This window comes from Ostrea edulis, chromosome 7 (assembly GCF_947568905.1).
Source record: "Ostrea edulis chromosome 7, xbOstEdul1.1, whole genome shotgun sequence".
NCBI lineage: Eukaryota > Metazoa > Mollusca > Bivalvia > Ostreida > Ostreidae > Ostrea > Ostrea edulis.
In genome coordinates this window covers 80,085,141-80,103,249 of record NC_079170.1, presented here as the reverse complement: position 1 = coordinate 80,103,249, position 18,109 = coordinate 80,085,141, and the positions used below count along the sequence as shown (strand labels likewise).

General features: G+C 34.6%; 2 protein-coding genes across 2 annotated transcripts in view; both read right to left on the bottom strand.

Moving 5' to 3' along the window:
- The window catches only part of LOC125655285 (medium-chain acyl-CoA ligase ACSF2, mitochondrial-like), a 31,841-nt gene extending 21,454 nt beyond the window's left edge, over positions 1–10,387 (bottom strand). The window contains exon 1 of the mRNA XM_048885522.2: positions 10,341–10,387. The gene's annotated coding sequence lies outside the window, so the exon portion shown is untranslated. The remainder of the gene's footprint in view (positions 1–10,340) is intronic.
- A 7,598-nt stretch (positions 10,388–17,985) lies between these two features.
- Positions 17,986–18,109, bottom strand: part of LOC125654447 (N-acyl-phosphatidylethanolamine-hydrolyzing phospholipase D-like) — a 142,777-nt gene continuing 142,653 nt past the window's right edge. The window contains exon 7 of the mRNA XM_056145456.1: positions 17,986–17,999. The gene's annotated coding sequence lies outside the window, so the exon portion shown is untranslated. The remainder of the gene's footprint in view (positions 18,000–18,109) is intronic.

Below are 18,109 nucleotides of genomic sequence, written 5' to 3'. Positions count from 1 at the left end.
ACTTTTTAAGTTTTTGAAAAAGGAAAACGTCGCATGGGGCTAGATCTAAAGAGTATGGTGGGTGTTGCAAGACGGTAACCTTCTCCTACTTCATAAATTGCTTTACAAGCTCAGATGTATGTAATAGAGCATTATCGTGAAGTACACGGACATGCCTAAATCCTGACACTGGGCGTCGTTTATGATGATATCTATTGAGCTTTTTAGTATAACATCTCGGTACTTTTGCCCTTCGGCACTGGAATTTGTACGGCTATACATCACTTGAGAAGAATATGCAATACTGAACCTTATGTGTGCGTATGGTTCTTTTGGCAACTACAGGCCTTCTAGCGTGTTTAGTTAGCCATATTTTGTTTCCAATTTTTCTTACTGGTTCGAAATAGTGAACCCATGTTTCGTCACCAGTAACAGTGTTTGTAAATTATCTTTGATTGAATTTGGGAAACATTTTGAGCAATTGCTTAGCAGTTTGTACTCGTACCCGTTTTTGGTCATCTGCCAATATATGCGGTATCCATCTGGCATGAATCTTTCGTACTTTCAAAATGCGCTTTGAAATGAAATGCACCGGTGATAGCGATATTAGCAATATACCATCAGCTTTAACAATATCACGAATCGTGTATCTGCCATCCCTTTCAATTATTCCCCTTACTTTTTAGACATTTGCCTTGCCTGTTACAGTCACAGTTCGGTCAGATGTTGCTGCATCTTTGATGGACCCTGTGCCAGTCAGAAATGCCTTTCTCCACCTACGAACTGTCTCATAAGATACCTTGTCAGACCCCAAAATTCCCCCAGTTCAGTAAAAATCTGCATTACATAACTTTTATATAAGCTCTAATTTCTTCAATATCCTCAACCCATTTCCTAACACTTTTTACAATAGTGGTCAACGACTGGCTCTATTGAAATGACTATAAGTTTAAAACTATGTGGAGCTGAGGTTCGTGTTTATACCGTTAGAAAGGTATTGAATAGAGCTATGCATGAGTATCATTCACGAAATCGTGCAAAGTGGTATAGTGCTGTGGTATAATACACATCACATATCGAACAACCCTCATACATTACATATTTTGACAGCACCCCTGGAATATTATACAATGACTCAGTGTTAATATATGATTGATAAACTTTATCCTAACCCATATAATCATCAAGTATAAGGAAAAATATGACATTATAAGTACAAAACTTATCCTTGAACATTGGCCAAACTTCGTTCTTTGGCATGCTTCCTTGAATTTTTTTTTGCCGATGACCCATATTTATTTCCTTATAATCACTAAGCTTATTGTCGTTCTAAAACCATACTTTAATTTAGCTTAAAACTTGTAGATATCTTTTTTAAATTTCAACTTTTATTTTGCACAGGGGAAATTCCCTGTTATTTGCTTTGTAATTATGGATTTTTCATAGTCTACCTTTGAAACACCCTTGCAGAAAATCAAAGACGATAACCATATGGGTTTTTTTCATCATTAATTATATCTCGTCAATGCCTGTGGTACCTTATACCAAAACTTGAATAAAACTCGATTGTATAAAGGAATTAGGTCCATCACACTTAAGCTATTTTCAACCAGGTTGGTTTTCAGCTCGTGTCATGGGATAGACACGCCAAACTCAAGACGTAAACATAAGTATTGATTGACTGTTAAACGCTTTACATTTAGAAGTGGTAATCACGAGTCTTTCGGATATAAACTGTGCTACCTCACTTCTTCTTTATTTTAAAGTTATCTCTTTTTGCCCCCATTCCATAATTTAATGTGGTTAAAGTTTTTAGTCGGAAGTAGAGTTATATGACCTTGTATTTTCGTGCAGAGCGCTTAGTTTGGTTGCCTTTAGGTAGTTTTAGGGCATTTGGTCAATTTTAGCTGTTCAGACAGCATATCACGGTTAAATTGAGTTCCTGTAACACTGTACGAACTGGTGATTTTAAACACTCAGAACTGCGACCTTGAGCGACAATCAAAGTGCTTAAATTGCTTTACCTACATTTGATGACGTCTCAATATAAGAAAACATTTCTCGAATGAAAGTATAATAAACAAATAAAGATCGATTCATCTCCTTTTGATAACTAGGTAGCAGAAATCATAATAAGTAAAAGTCCTAAGTAAATGTAAGGTGTAGGATTAAAATGTGGCACTGTTATATTGATCGATGCGCAGTTGTGCAGTTATCTCCCTTACATCGGGAGTTTGGGACGTGTTATTCATGAATGTGAAAGAAGTTTCACCACAATATGTCGTCTTCGAACACTGTAGGTGGATTAATGGATACTTGAAATTTAGAACTATAAAGATATGTACATAAAAAAAGACATGTCAGCTCGAAAAGATAATGTTCTTTACTACTGTATAATATGGTAATGCTTACTCCTCCTAGGCACCTGATCCCACCTCTGGTATGTTCAGGGGTGTATGATTGCTGTACTGTTAATTTTGTATTATTTATATGAGTGACGAGATTGATCACTCTTCGTTATCTTCCTCACTCCATTCGGATGAAAATATGTAATATAAATTTCTAAATAAAAACGTGTGCTAAGTGTTTGCATGTTTTATATGCCTGTGTAATTTGATTAAATCATGAGATTAGTGATGAACAAAAAATACTTGGTTATAAAGTGCACTGCTTACATTTATCTGTTGAACACGCTCCCAGAAGAAACAGGTCGGACTGTCTCGAGGAAGGACATATATATTACAAGGGGAAATAGAGCTCAGAGCACAACATTGAAAGGAAGACCTCGACGAGGATAGGGAACGTATGGGAGACATATACCTCAAACTAGGACACGTGTAGTAAATATACGTCACTTCACACCATTTCATTACCTCCTAATGGAGCCCGAGTTATACTTCAATATTGTTCGGACGTTTACCGTCCGCAAGTATTAGCTAGAAAATTATTCTTTAACAAAATAGAATCAACTTATTTTCAAGTATATCAAGATTAGTTTCAGGTACGATGTTGCATTCTTTTTATTACATTATTTTCTTTTTATGAAATTAAAGAGAAAAAAATATAGAAGTCTAAATCAGTTAGGTTAAGGGTTTCCACGGTGAAATGTACTATAATTTTGCGTGACATTACACATCATATTTACTAGTATAATAATAATTGTTATGGTTAAACACCGAAACAATAATACTTATATGTTGATTGCAACCAAACCATCATACATTTTCCACGTGACTTCAGCTCGTGACGAATTTGTCACTTTATTTTTAGAAAACAACACAAAGCCCTACTTACAAGTAAAAGTTTAGGCATATGTGCGTTACCAGCTGTAGTCTTAATGCTATACTCAAACAGATTTAAAATCATTTGAAATATAAATTGCTTGGATCAAGTACATACCCAGACACAACATACTATAATCTTGCAACATATTGTCATCAACGAATTAACTGGCTTTCCCACATTTCTTTAATATCGTTGACATGTAAGTGAGAAGCTACCCCCCCCCCCCCCCCCCCCCACCACCACCACCACTTTACTTTTCAAACTTGTGAAAATATTAAGAATACATATCCAAAATATATAGTAGTGGCTATAGGATATGTCCCCGAACCTTTTCACGTCTACATATAATTACCTTATCTGCACAAATTAATCCGTTTTAAAACACACCATAGATTCAGATTAAGCATTGCAACAAGCTACTGCATAGAATATGCAGCATTAAATGCAAGGTGAAGATAACGAACAGTGATCAATCTCACAACTCCTACAAGCAATACAAAATAGATAGTTAGGCAAACACGGACCCCTGGACACACCAGAGGTGGGATCAGGTGCCTAGGAGGAGGAGTAAGCATCCCCTGTTGACCGGTCACACCCGCCGTCAGCCCTATATCCTGATCAGGTAAACGGAGTTATCCGCAGTCAAAATCAGTGTGCCAAGAACGACTTAACAATCGGTATGAAACACATCAGACAACATTTAACCCAATGCGAAGTTGTATCAGTTATGCCATTTATAAGTTGAATTTCTTACCCCAGTTCATAAACCGAAGTCTGCAATAGCGACGAGTAACCGAAATTGTAAAATCGTCTTCATTTTCACGTATCACAATCATTTTGACCGGTGCAACTAATTACCCATATTAACATCATTATTATAAATCTTAACACACCTGTGTTAATGTGGTATGGATTAATTAGAAATATAAAAACATTTTTATTATTACGAAGACTTGTTTTTAGCATAAGTCATTATAACGATCTAGTTCATCATTACAACCTATCATTGGGTCAAATGCTGTCTGACTCATTAAAAAAACGTAACAGTTGCTCTTTGCACCTCTCTCTCTCTCTCTCTCTCTCTCTCTCTCTCTCTCTCTCTCTGGAATCAAATTGAAAATCACTAAATCAATATGCATACTCAAGAGATAAGCGGTGTTAATCACAAATTTTGATGATACAACTTATACTTAAAACCACTTTTAAAATACAAAACAAAACATTCTTGAAAATCACATTTTTGTTTTAAACAAAATCTATATCCCAATCAACGAAAAAGTTGTTTCGACTCTCCGTTCCTGTACTGCATTCCAAAAAAAAAAACATTTTCAAATAAAGATACATTTCAGGATGAAGTAAGTGCTCTACAAACCCCTATCATTACACCTCAAAGAAATTGAAACCACCATAACGATGGAACGTCTTAATTTATGTACTTTGCAGAACATATGAGAGAGGCGATGTAAATTGAATGTGGATTCTCAAGCATGCAATACAACATTGTATAAATTCTAATTCACCAAACCTTTCTAAAATCAAATTCAAGGATGTATTTCTTAAATATGCAAATTTTGTTATCATGTGATCAGCCATCCAAAATCATTTTGCTAAACATCATTAATATTCTACTCTGAAATTGATACTAAAGGCGCTGGAATCTGTCAATCGTTGGGGATGAGGTCAACCGTTGTCTGTTGACATATTTTTGAATCGAGTTAAATGAGTTAATGTTAGAAGGTTTCAAGTGTTCAACCTTTCACAGCTGCATGACCATTGTGATATATCTTATTTGCAATACAGTATATGAAAGGTGAATATAAAGAACATTGATCAATCTCATACATCCAAATAAGCAATACAAAATAGATGGTTGGGCAAACACGGACCCCTGGACACACCAGAAGTGCAACCAGGTGCCTAGGAGGAGTAAACATACCTTGTTGACCGGTCACACCCACCGCGAGCCCCACATCTCCGATCAGGTAAACGGAGTTACCCGTAGTTATATTCAGTGTGCTAAGAACGGCATACCAATCGGTATAAACACGCCGGCCAGCATTTCACCCAACGATATATTGTATTGGTAAATTAGATCGCTATAACCACCATATAATTTGCAAATTTCTTACTTTAAACGAGACGGATGAAACCCCTGTACCATCAATTTGTTTGTCAGTAGGTTGCCTCGATTTAAAACCTAATCATACGCATAATACGTTCTTGTTTATTGCATCAGTTGAGAGATATAACCTCAATAGCCAGGTGCTAATGGAATATCGCTATATAAGAAATGGGAAGTTGAAGACGGAAAAACTGAAATCATCTCGTTTGTCATAAAGTTGAGTTGTTGGTTTGTCGTTAAAGCTGACATGAATTAATGAATACGTACACCTTTCTCATCTTATCTGCCATATTGCTCTCACGTAGCCTAATTCACTCTACCCGTATATAACCTTAAATGTGATTGTCACACCTGAGTGATTTTTCTAGGTGGACTCGACCAGTGCACATCTCCGATAGTAATATATAGGGGATGAGAGACAAATAAAATCACAATTTAAAACATTATGTTTTGCTCAAAATTACAAAATATTTATTGTATACCAATGCAACATTCTGAAAGTTTAGATACGTTTGACAAAAATGCAAAAAAGAGCTTTTCTTGCATACTTGCAAGTGCATGCAAGTATTTGCAGTTTCTTATGAGATAAATGCGGAAAAATCATTTGCCAATTACATACTGATAAATTGAATAAGCAAAGAGCATAAAATCTATTATTTATATAAATTCTTGCAAAATGCAGGTGCATGCCATATGCATAATATGCTATGCACATGGCATGTTCGCCAAAAAAAGCCAACCGTATCAAATACGGACGTCTACTCAACAGGTATCGGAGATGTTCACTTACCGAAAATATTAGATTCTCTTTATTCTGATAAATCCATGAAACAAAATTATAAACTCCATTTGTGTCTGGTTAGAACTTCACAATTCGTTGTCGCTCCATTATACAGACTGCGACACACTTCACCCGTGCCAAACAGGGTGTCGTCAATCAGGGGAGATGTCAGAGTTGAAAATTTTTCCTGTATTGAATGCTTGTCTGGTCGAGGTTTTGTAGTTTATAGAAATCGGGATTCTAATCATATACACTGAGCATCTGCTTGGATATATTGCGTGCATAATTCAAAATTCATTGATGATCATATACAAACTTGGATATACAAATAAGGGAATGCTGATCAAATTATACACCTGTGTGAAAATGCGGGTATTGCATTTGCAATCCATAATAAACAGTTGGTTACACAAAGACACATATAAAAGGAAATATATAAACGAAATTATAGTTTTATTGTCTCTTTGGGAACCATATAACGATATAACGTTATAACGATCTACTTCGTCAGTACAACCTCGCATTGGGTCAAATGCTTTCTGACGTGTTTCATACCACAGGGGCTAAGCCCGTTTTGGGCCCGAACTCTGCGATACCATTAATATAGAAAGGGGTCTAACTCTGACACAGATAAAAAACTATCCACTCGCTTCAAATCTCTAACAAATCTTAAACTAGGTAAGCTATACGTGAATGTAAATGTCCTAGTAAAAATAAACAAGTGAAATCGAGAGAACGATGACGTATATCTTTGTTATTTTAAGAACCAGTGACTTGAAATCTGGCATGCAAGTAGTTAAAACATTAATCTATGCAAGGAAAACGAAAAATTACACATAGCATACCTAGTTTAAAATTTGTTAGGCATTTGAAACGAGTGGTTAGTTTTTTTTATCTGTTTCAGAGTTAGACCCCTTTCTATATTTATGGTATCACAGAGTTCGGGCCCAAAACGGGCTTAGCCCCTGTGTTTCATACCAATTGTTAAGCCGTTCTTGGCACACTGATTTTGACTGCGGATAACCCAATTTACCTGATCAGGATATAGGGCTCACGGCGGATGTGACCGGTCAACAGGGGATGCTTACTCCTCCTAGGTACCTGATTCCACCTCTGGTGTGTCCAGGGGTCCGTGCTTGACCTATTATCTATTTAGTATTGCTTATAGGAGCTATGAGATTGATCACTGTTCGTTATATCCACCTTTCATTGATAAGAATTAGTAATTGAGTCTCTAAGTCGTGACGAGTCCTTTAATGATTTAAGCTTGCTTTCATGTCCGTCAATCACCACAACCAGTCAGATCACAGAAATAATTATAAGGCTATGACAATCAAATTCGTTTCGCATGTTCACAATGATTTGAAAAAGGTTATATGTAAGGGTTCAAGGTCAAACTGACATGTGTTATTCTATTCGCAAGTCATAATATTAGCGCTGTATCTATGTATTGACGCTGGTAAGCCGTTTTGGCTGAATACTAGGTTATTAAGATTTCAATCGTTCCTTTGATTAATTCTCCATTGCTTGATATATTGCGCGATTTGTCTCGGGATATCAATTGGTAATATTTCGTACATTTTGCATTGAATCTGAAAAATATTCCATTGCTTTATTTCTTTCTTGTCATTGAGCTTGTGTCATTATGCGTACGATATTTTTTTGCACCTTACATGGTTCAGTCGAAGTTATAAAGTCGGAAGATAAAAATGTGTACACACAGTGTATGCTGATAACCTACTGTTGACATTCTACTTCATCATCTGTATTTTCAAGTAAGATAGCATTGCAGCGATCATACAAATTATGAAAGACTGGTGTTTGAGAGGGACTATTGAAAACCTAACATCAACTTATTTACCTCGCTTTAATGCTAACAGGATATAGCAAGACCTGATCTCCAAAGTGTGCACATGCATTGTCATGGAGTCTTCCTAATATCAATTTCAAAATGTAATTAGAATGATGTTTAACAAAATAAATGTGGATGAATGATCAAAAGATATGCATTTTATCGAATTTCATTTTTTTTATGTTGAAAATATAGACAAGTGCATCACTTGTCTATATTTTCAGATAGGATTTGTGATACTAAATTCAATAAAAGATACATGACATGTTTGGAATCCACATTTGATTTACATGTTGTGCACAATCCATGAAAAGGTGAGGATAACGAACAATGATACATCTCATAACTCTTATAAGGAATACAAAACCAATAGTTGGACAAATACGGGTATGTGTATATATGATAAGTGGGATCAGGTAACTAGGAGGAGTAAACATTCCCGTCGAGCGGCCACAGCGAGCCTTATATCTTGATCAAGTAAACGAGGTAATCCGTAGTCAAATCAGTGAGTGAATAACGACCTAACTATTGATATGAAATATCTCAGACACCATTTGACTAATGGCATGTTGTATTCGTTAAAATGACCATATACTTTGCATTTGTCAGTCTTTGTTGAAGAAACAACTGTCTATGATGCCAAAATTATAGTCTTTATTACATGGTGAGGAGTGGTCGTGCAACGTCTTGAAAAGTCATACATTTTGATGTTGATTTGAGATAAGTTTTGTGATTTCAGATTTACGAAAAGGTTTATTTAGAATCCACATTTATTTACACCACGTCTGTCGTATACTGGTGCACACTACGTTTGCAGCTACTTCTTCACAGCTTTTAATGTTTTGGAGAGGAACAAAGATAGGGGCTTGGTGGAACATTGACTGGATCTACCAATGTATTTTTAATTGTAATGTGTTTGTGAAATTGAAAAATACAGTATAGGTACTGTAACTTATATCAAATCGTCCCATTGACTGGGATCGATACCAAATATGTTTCAAACTGAAGCATGGTTTTGAAGAATGTTATCTTTTGAACAGACAGTTGGAGTATATGTACAATTACAAGGGGTGGAATTAATGCCAAGGTCGTTTAAAACATTTGTAATAAGGAGCCTAACAAACAAAGACAATATTGTTTCAAGCTTTGTCAGCTGGAACCAAAATATGTGTCCCATGTAAGTTACCTAACTCTTTTATTACTTCTACTTTATTAAACACAGAAAGATAGATGATATGCACTTTTAATTTATGTGTCTAATAAGGGATTTTAATATTCCTCTGATACAGTTTATCCATTCTGACAAAGTATCAAATTCTTCTTTGTCATAGTCAGCCCATCGTCTGGCATAATCTAGTGATGTTCCACCTTCACAGAAGTTTCGTACAATGTAAGGATAGGGGCGTGGTAGATGATTCACTAGTTCATGTTATGTGTCTTTATTTCCAAGTGCATTTTTGGAATCCAGTATCATTACGGAAACTGAAAAAATATCTTTTTCCAATGACTTTGATATCGAATTTGTTTTAAAATGCAAAAACGATTTTGCAGAATGTCGTATAGAATATGGTGTTTTTTGTATTTAAAAGGTGGTTTTGGATATAACTTGGAACACTAAAATATGAAATTAACGTCACCTTCATCTACATTTGTAATAATGAACATTACATACGACGACAATACTAGTATGGCAATTGCAGCCGGTATTTATTCCTCATATAACTTATTCAAGTATGTTCATCCCTTTCAATTTACTAATCACAGAATGATCTATAAACGTACGCGTTTATGTATTAGAGTGCCTATATGTTAGCATTTTCTTTATATCTTGAGCAATGCATGGTCTTTTTTTTTAAATTCATGAAGCATCAGCAAAAAGCATCGGTCGATATAGTTTCAAATAAGTAATCGCAAGTAACGATTTAAAATGAAACGTAAATTTCACCTCTGTATATCATGCATACCTGGTAGTATAATTATTTGATTTTATAGTCTTGACTAATAAATAATACAGGCCCATCATAAATATGACTATGTGCTACCCCATGTATGTTACCTAAAACATCTACATGACATCGATAAATGTAGAATACTGACTTTCACCTAGATCATGATCTCTGTGGATTACTTTACCCCGGAAAGATTTCTTGCGTCACAATGAGTGTTGCCAAAAGTGACGTTATTTTATTTCTTTACTACTTTCCATTGTAAAAAAAATCAAACAAATTGAACTTTAAGCAAAATCAATCATTCAATATCCAAACATTAAATAACTATACTAAGTTTGGGTGACAAGAATAAAAAAGGATTTAAAGCCATACCTGGGTCCTATTCCAATCGTTCGCTGCTAACGTCCTCCAAGTTATGTAAATTCATACATTGGTGTATTCACTTTATCATTGATATGAAAGGCCAAGCAATATCTTTTTTCGTTTAACAAGTAGGATTTTACCGGGTACCTGTGTTAGAGGGTTTTTTTTTCACTTATCTCATCCCCACCTTTCATATTCTTCACAGGAGTTATATATCAAATTAAACATCTCTGTAGGTTTTTTACTGTAGAGTAATAGCGAGGATTCATGCATATAAAGCTTGCAGTTCTGTAAGTTGAACGACATATAGTCATCACACACAACAGCCATCGTGGTCAATTTACTTCTAATAGAACGGGACGGTAGCTGAAAGGTTCGCTTCCTAACAGGGAAATCGTGAGTGCAAGCCTCAGTTTTGTTATGAACGTGTTAAACATAAAATAAGTATATAGGTACTGGTTTCTACTTCGAATGGACGTAAAACCAACAAACAAGAGAAACTATCTCTCTTAACGAATTACATCATATATAGTTAATCAAGTCTGGCTTAGTTTCACCTGCATCCTGCATGAGTAGGAATATTGAGCAAAACACAAACTAAAAAAAATGCAATTAATTTATTCTACGTCGTGGTAAAATGCACAGACATGTACATAAGAAGACGAGTAAACGACATTTCAGACTTGAATTACAACATACCAGAAGAATGCACCATTTAAAGCTGTCCATGGACAGTCACAGGACACATCCATGGCATGGTTTAATACACTGATTGGGTAATTTTAGGAATTACTATCGGGGGGGGGGGGGTATCTGAAATGGTGTAGTACCAAAATCGTCTGTTTTGAGAGAGACAGGTTTTGAAGATGAATATAATTTAAAACGTTCTAGATAAACAACCAAACAGTAAGTACAGCTGTTAACCCTCAGAAGACGAGGTGAAAAAGTGGCATTGCATGAATTAAACATGTGTTACTCTATATCTTCACCCCGGTACACTACTTTTTAAAAGATGGTTGGTTGAATTTGTAAGGTTGTACAAGTGTATGTGAATTGTAAATCGAAAAACAATTAGTTTAGACTTGTTTCATTATAGAAAAAAAATAATCGTTTCATCATGACAGCGCCTTACATGAAAGAAATAATAAATTCACAATCCCAATGTTTGTTATGTCAGTGATACCATTGATGAATTGTTATAATACAGACATAATGAAATTCTATGTATTCTTTATTAGGTTATAGGTGCTTAATTTGCGAAACCACCGTGTTTTTTTTTTCATTTAAGGGACATTGCGTGTTTCCAAAGAAGACAAACATCAGCAATTAGTATTTCTGATGGTTCTTTCTTATGAAAGGTGAAGATAACGAACAGATAATTTTGTTCATTTCTTACTTCGTTTCCATAGCTTCTTTTCATTTATTTATTTATTTTTTTGTATTTGTTACTTATTATTATCTTTTATAAATTATACATGGCTAAAATAGAATCTCTCTGGGTACGAGTTAGCTTTACTATTTGTCAACGTAATTGGGTTAACTCGTTCCACTTGAGATTAATTAAGTTTATTGTTTTTCATTTCGGACATTTTGGATCAGCTCTTTGGACGAATAAGGCATGTCCTAATTTGCTCCACTTTTAACATTGATTGGCAGGCCTAAAGACCAAAAAACATGTAGTTTGCGTTGTGAATACGTTTGTAGATTAGTGTAGTTGTAGTCCTAGATGTATTTATATGTAGTTTTTGTTATTATGCTCTATTGATATTGACCACATTATGTAATTCTTTTCGTTTGTCCTGAAGAAGGGATGGGTCGTCCCGAAAATTTGACAATCTGGTTGTTCGTGTCGTTGGTTATTTTAGTGTTTTGTATAATTGTTTGTATTTGATCTCGTATCCATGTTGTGGATCCGACACTTTGAGGTATCGGGTGTTGTTGGAACTTTAATGCTTAAATATATGCTTATATATATATATATATATATATTTAAAAAATATGAAAAGAAATCACAGAAATCCTCCGTAAAGCTTTAGCGCTTTCATTTCTTCAGAAGCTTTACAAAAATGTATACATAGCAGTATCATAGTAACAGTGATTATGACGTCAAAGTAAGCGGAACGTTAAATGTCTATATTGTGACGTCATGGATAATGTACAACAATGATCTGGAAAAGGTACGGGAAAATCATAGGCAATTATAAAAGACTATTAAGTTTTGGCTTTAGAATACCAATGAAATGTTTTTCTTTTTCTTTTTCCCAATGGGGACATTAACATTAACCCTAGGTTATCTAGAACATAAGTTACATGATCAACTATGTACGTTGTGGGGGGGGGGGGCAGAATTTGCAAATAATATACAGTCTAAATGGAAGAGATATTTAGATGATTGTTTTATCTTGTGGGATGATGACGTCGATAAATTATCGGAGTTTTACGATCTACTAAACCAACTGAACTCGGATATCAAATTCACGATGGAAACAGATGATACGCAAATGCTATTTCTTGACGTTCTTATATTAAAAGAAAATACCAGCTTAAATACGGATATTTATTATAAGCCCACAGATACCCACCAATACCTGCATTTCGGATCGTGCCATCTGCACCATACTAAAACAGCTATACCATATAATCTCGCAAGAAGGATTTGTACCATTGTCAGCAATATCGATACGAGGGATATCCGCTTGGAGGAATTAAAATTGTATTTATTAAGCCAAAAATACCCAGAACAACTTGTAGATGATGGAATAATGAAGGCTAAGGAGTGTGATGGGATACAGCTACTTTCAAACACACGATGTGCTAATGACGGAGAAATAATACCATTTGTACATACTTATAATCCGAGAAATCAAAACATCAATTCAATTGTTTATGAATTAAACAAGCTACTTAGGGAAGATGAACAAACAAAAGGCATATACAAGAACTGTCGTTTTATTAGCAGTAAACGCCAGCCCAAAAATCTTAAGAGAATACTTTGTTCCTCCCAATTAGATGACCGTACTTATACAGTGTCAAAGTGCACGGACCCTCGATGCGGTACATGTGACTACATTACAGAAGGGACCAGTTATAATTTTAACGGACGAGAATTTAAAGTTAATGCTAACATGTCATGCGATACAAAGGATGTCATATATATATCACATGTCCTGGATGCAAGGAATATTACATTGGTGAAACTGGCAACACTCTCCGTGCCCATGTACGTGTACATAAGCAGCACATCAGTACACCTGAATACAGACAAATCCAGTTAAGTGCACACCTGGAAACGTGTGGTAAAAAACGATTTAACATTTTCCCATTTTATAAACTCAGATGTGTCAGTGCTATTCAGAGACGGGAACAAGAAAAACATTTCATTGGTATTCTAAAGCCAAAACTTAATAGTCTTTTATAATTGCCTATGATTTTCCCGTACTTTTTCCAGATCATTGTTGTACATTATCCATGACGTCACAATATAGACATTTAACGTTCCACTTACTTTGACGTCATAATCACTGTTACTATGATACTGCTATGTATACATTTTTGTAAAGCTTCTGAAGATGTAATGAAAGCGCTAAAGCTTTACGGAGGATTTCTGTGTTTTCTTTTCATATTTTTTTAAATATTAGTATCCGATTACTGAGACTCTATTTCAATTTTGGATATATATATATATATATATATATATATATATATATATATATATATATAGCAAGTTGTTTGGCATACTAACGTGAGGAGACCCTACTGAGGTATTATGTAAGAGTAATCTCCCATGATATACAGTATGCTCTGTTTTTCTTGATGCTAACCATAGTTGATGAACTAGCAGTATTTTGTGTAAATCGAATTTTAAAAAAGCTCACAATAGTAATATTAAGAATTTGATTTTATGATTTTCCCCGTTAAACTTTGAAGTTCCAATTCGCGAGGTAAATTGACTAATGAATACTGTTTTATCATTGTCTAGTTCTGACTGTTTTATCTCTTTAAAATTTCTCTTTTTCCAAGAATCTGATCATTCCATTTGTGCGTTGTATATATTTCGTGAATTCCTTGTAGGAGGCAAAATTGATTTTTTTTTTTTCAGTTTGTCCATTCCTTGTTTACTATATATATCAATATCATTATAATTTTCTTATTTCGTTTTTATTTTCAGCCCCCATCCCCACCCCCCCCCCCCACCCCCACCCCCCGATGATTTTATATTTATTTCCCACATTGTCTATTTCTATATATATTTAAAAGGTCTTGCTAAAGCAATTTTTCATCAAATGCGTATTCCTTGTTCGTTTATTTTACTCTGTTCATAAGTATTGTTTAAAAATGAATTACACCTGAAATTTAACTAACAACCCTAATTTTGTTTTTCCAATATTCTGTCCAACGGCTTGATGTCAATATTTTGACATTAAATAATCTACTAAATGAAAGGTGAATATAAGGAACTTTGATAAATCTCATAACCCCTATAAGCAATACAAAATAAATAGTTCGGAAAACACGGACTCCTGGGTATACTAGAGGTGGGATCAGGTGCCTAGGAAGAGTACGCATCCTCTGTCGACCGGTCACACCTGCTGTGAACCATATATCCTAATGTGGTAAACGGAGTAATCCGTAGTCAAAATCAGTGTGCCAAGAACGGCCTAACAATCGCTCTGGCACACGTCAGACAGCATTTGACCCAATGATACGTTGTATTGACGAACTAGATCGTTATGGCGACCATATAATTTGCGAAATGCTGAATTCAATCGAGACTGTTGAAACCCCTGTATTATCAACTTGTTTGTCAGTAGTTTACCTCGATTTAACAACTGGCTATCTGCAGAACAAGCTCTTGCGTATCGAGTTAGTTGAGAGATATAGACACCATATGCAGGTGATAATGGAATATTGCTACATAAATATGCAAAGATAAAGATGGAGAAACTGAACTCATCCCGTTTGTCATACAGTTGAGTTGTTAGTTTCCCGTTAATGTCTATTTCCAATAAAATATCTGAGTATAAAGCAAAAGTGGACGACTTTGTGGTGTCTTTTATTTTGAGCTCACAGGGATATATCAAATCGAAATATGAATGAAACTTATTATTTTTAATAGACAAAACGTCGTCGATATATCTAAATGTCGAATCGAAGGTCACAGCAAGTGATTTTTCTTCTCACGTAATGCTTTATACGAGCTGCTTATAGCCCCAAATTTTTATGTTTTCAGAAAATGTTAGTTTTAATTGTAGGATTTTGACATAGTGTGATATCTGGTACTGAAAAGGGAAAAGAGGCTGAACCAAACAAAACAAAGAAACCGTGAATGAGTTTGTTTACAATGTCACATTGGAAGTGGTGGAATATCTGTGCACAGGTGGAGAATCTGAAATATATATTATGGTGCTGAAAGCAGCATATTTTGAACAGTCCTTGTCAACAATGCATATTATTATATAGCTAATGATTAGTCTATCATAAATCTGCGTAAAATCTAGAGAATGTTAGCGTTCAATATCCTGAGAATTTATTGAACGCTAACTTTGCATTGCGTAAATTGTATGTGCCCGAAACATTCTGAGTATGAGCGTTCAATATTGACGTTACCGTCACGACGTAAACAAGCCAAAATGGCAGACGACGGTCCTCCGAATCTGACAGAGCCGGTATTTGATATTTACTTAAACAAAATGTTTTACTGTACTTAAATCATGATGTCCCCATTCACAAAATCAGTTTGCCTTATGTATTAATGACAGGTTAAATATTGAACAGTTAAGAAATGCATGCTGATATTGCAAACCTTCACCTTAGATACCAATATTGATGAATTTTCATCTATTTTGGAGTATTTCGAGTGAATGGGGACTTCATTTAACAACTAAATACTTTAGCTATATAATAAAAGGGTTATTGAACTTATATAGGTAAATATTGACACTCGTTGGCTGTCAAAATGCACTCGCAAGCTCGTGCATTTTGACAGCCAGCTCGTGCCAATATTCACCAATATAAGTTCAATAACCCTATATTACTATGTACAGCAATATCAATATAAATTAATATAACTCCATTTTTTTATATAGATTATTGCTGTACGTTATCTTCACCTTTCATTATGGTGTACTACTTGATGGGATTGTATCATATTTGTTTATTTTGCACACATTGCAGGTATTCAATTTCAAAAATCAGACCAAAAATATATTTATGTGTTTCTGCTAACATGCAAGTCAAACCTGGGGTAGATGGATAGGTTATACATTAGATTTTTTCTCAAATTTTATTTGCAAAATTACAAATAAATTTAACATATTAAATTCATGGGCTCATTTTAAACCAGCAATGCCACTATTGAGTATGCTTCATATCAATTTCCTTTGAAATAATTACAATAAGTGGGAACTTCAAATCACTGTTCATTCAGGAATCTCTAGAGTAATGTGTTTAAAAAAGCTAGGGTGAGAGGTCGGCTGGGTTAGTGGAACTACAATTTTTTTTTTATTTTATGACTCATTGTGATTTTACATGTAATGCAAGGATTTTGTGAAGATGTGCATTTATGTCACGTAATGTTTCATACAGCATGTAGAACTGATAGTGATAGGTTGAAGGTTGTTGGAAGTTGGTAGACACAATTTCTTTGTTTTATTTGAGATCATACATTTCTGTCATCTGTAAAATATCGTGACGGTTAATCAAGATAAATAAAATTTTATGAAAGTAAAGGATGTATCTGTTCAAGGTCACTTCTATCAAAAATAGATAGAAACCCAGTGAATGTGAAAGTCATGTTTAAGGTCACATTTAATATAGGATTAAACATTCTTTTGGAAGAATTTATCGAGGTGTAAACTCCGGACATTTTACTCACAAACTGAATAAAAGTGCGAAGCACTTTTATGTTAAGTTTGTCAGTAAAATTTCCAACGTTTACACATCGATAAATTCTTCAAAAAGAATGTTTGATTCTTATAATTCCAATTCATTCACTTTATTAACAATTGCAAAAATTTGAATAGTTTCCCCGCACTATGTTGTTTGTTTTCAGGCGTGTATGAATACATCACGTTTTCGGATTTATTGATGTGTAAACTCTTGTTCAGCTTTATTTTTGTCCAATCAAAACAATTGTAATAAATAAGATTGGAATTATTGTCAAATACATTTTATGTCCATGATTTGCTTATGTTATACATGTGTAAATCTTGCACAGAAGTCAATGTAAAACTTATACGGTACCAATTTTGATGTACAAGATGCGCATTTCTACAAATAATGTCTCTTCGGTGATGATACAGTACAAATAAAGGAGCACAATTCCTGTCCATTGGGGTTCCAGCAGACTGTTGAAAGACCTGATCACTAAAGACTACGAAGATATTGCCAATGAGGAACTCCGGCATATTTTTCATTTCAACTTCAGAATACTTGTGCGTGGAATCAAAATGGTGTTAGAAGAAGTATTTTTTGGATGACTAATCACTAGATATGAATACTTCCGTTTTCCATTTTTATTGAAGAAACAACTGCCTATGATGTCAGATAGTGTAGGCATTTATTTGCATGTATTGTGATGCTGCTCTTTTACTTTCTATACAACCGTGTATTTATAGATAGGCCATCGTCTGTCATAGCATTAGACAACATTTAAACAGAAATGAAATTCTGTTGTGATTTCAGGTCGTCATTTTTATGTAACACAAAGTGGTCATATTTATCAAAACATCTTACTGAAAGCAGTGCTATTCTAGCAGCACCTTTGATACAAATTATTG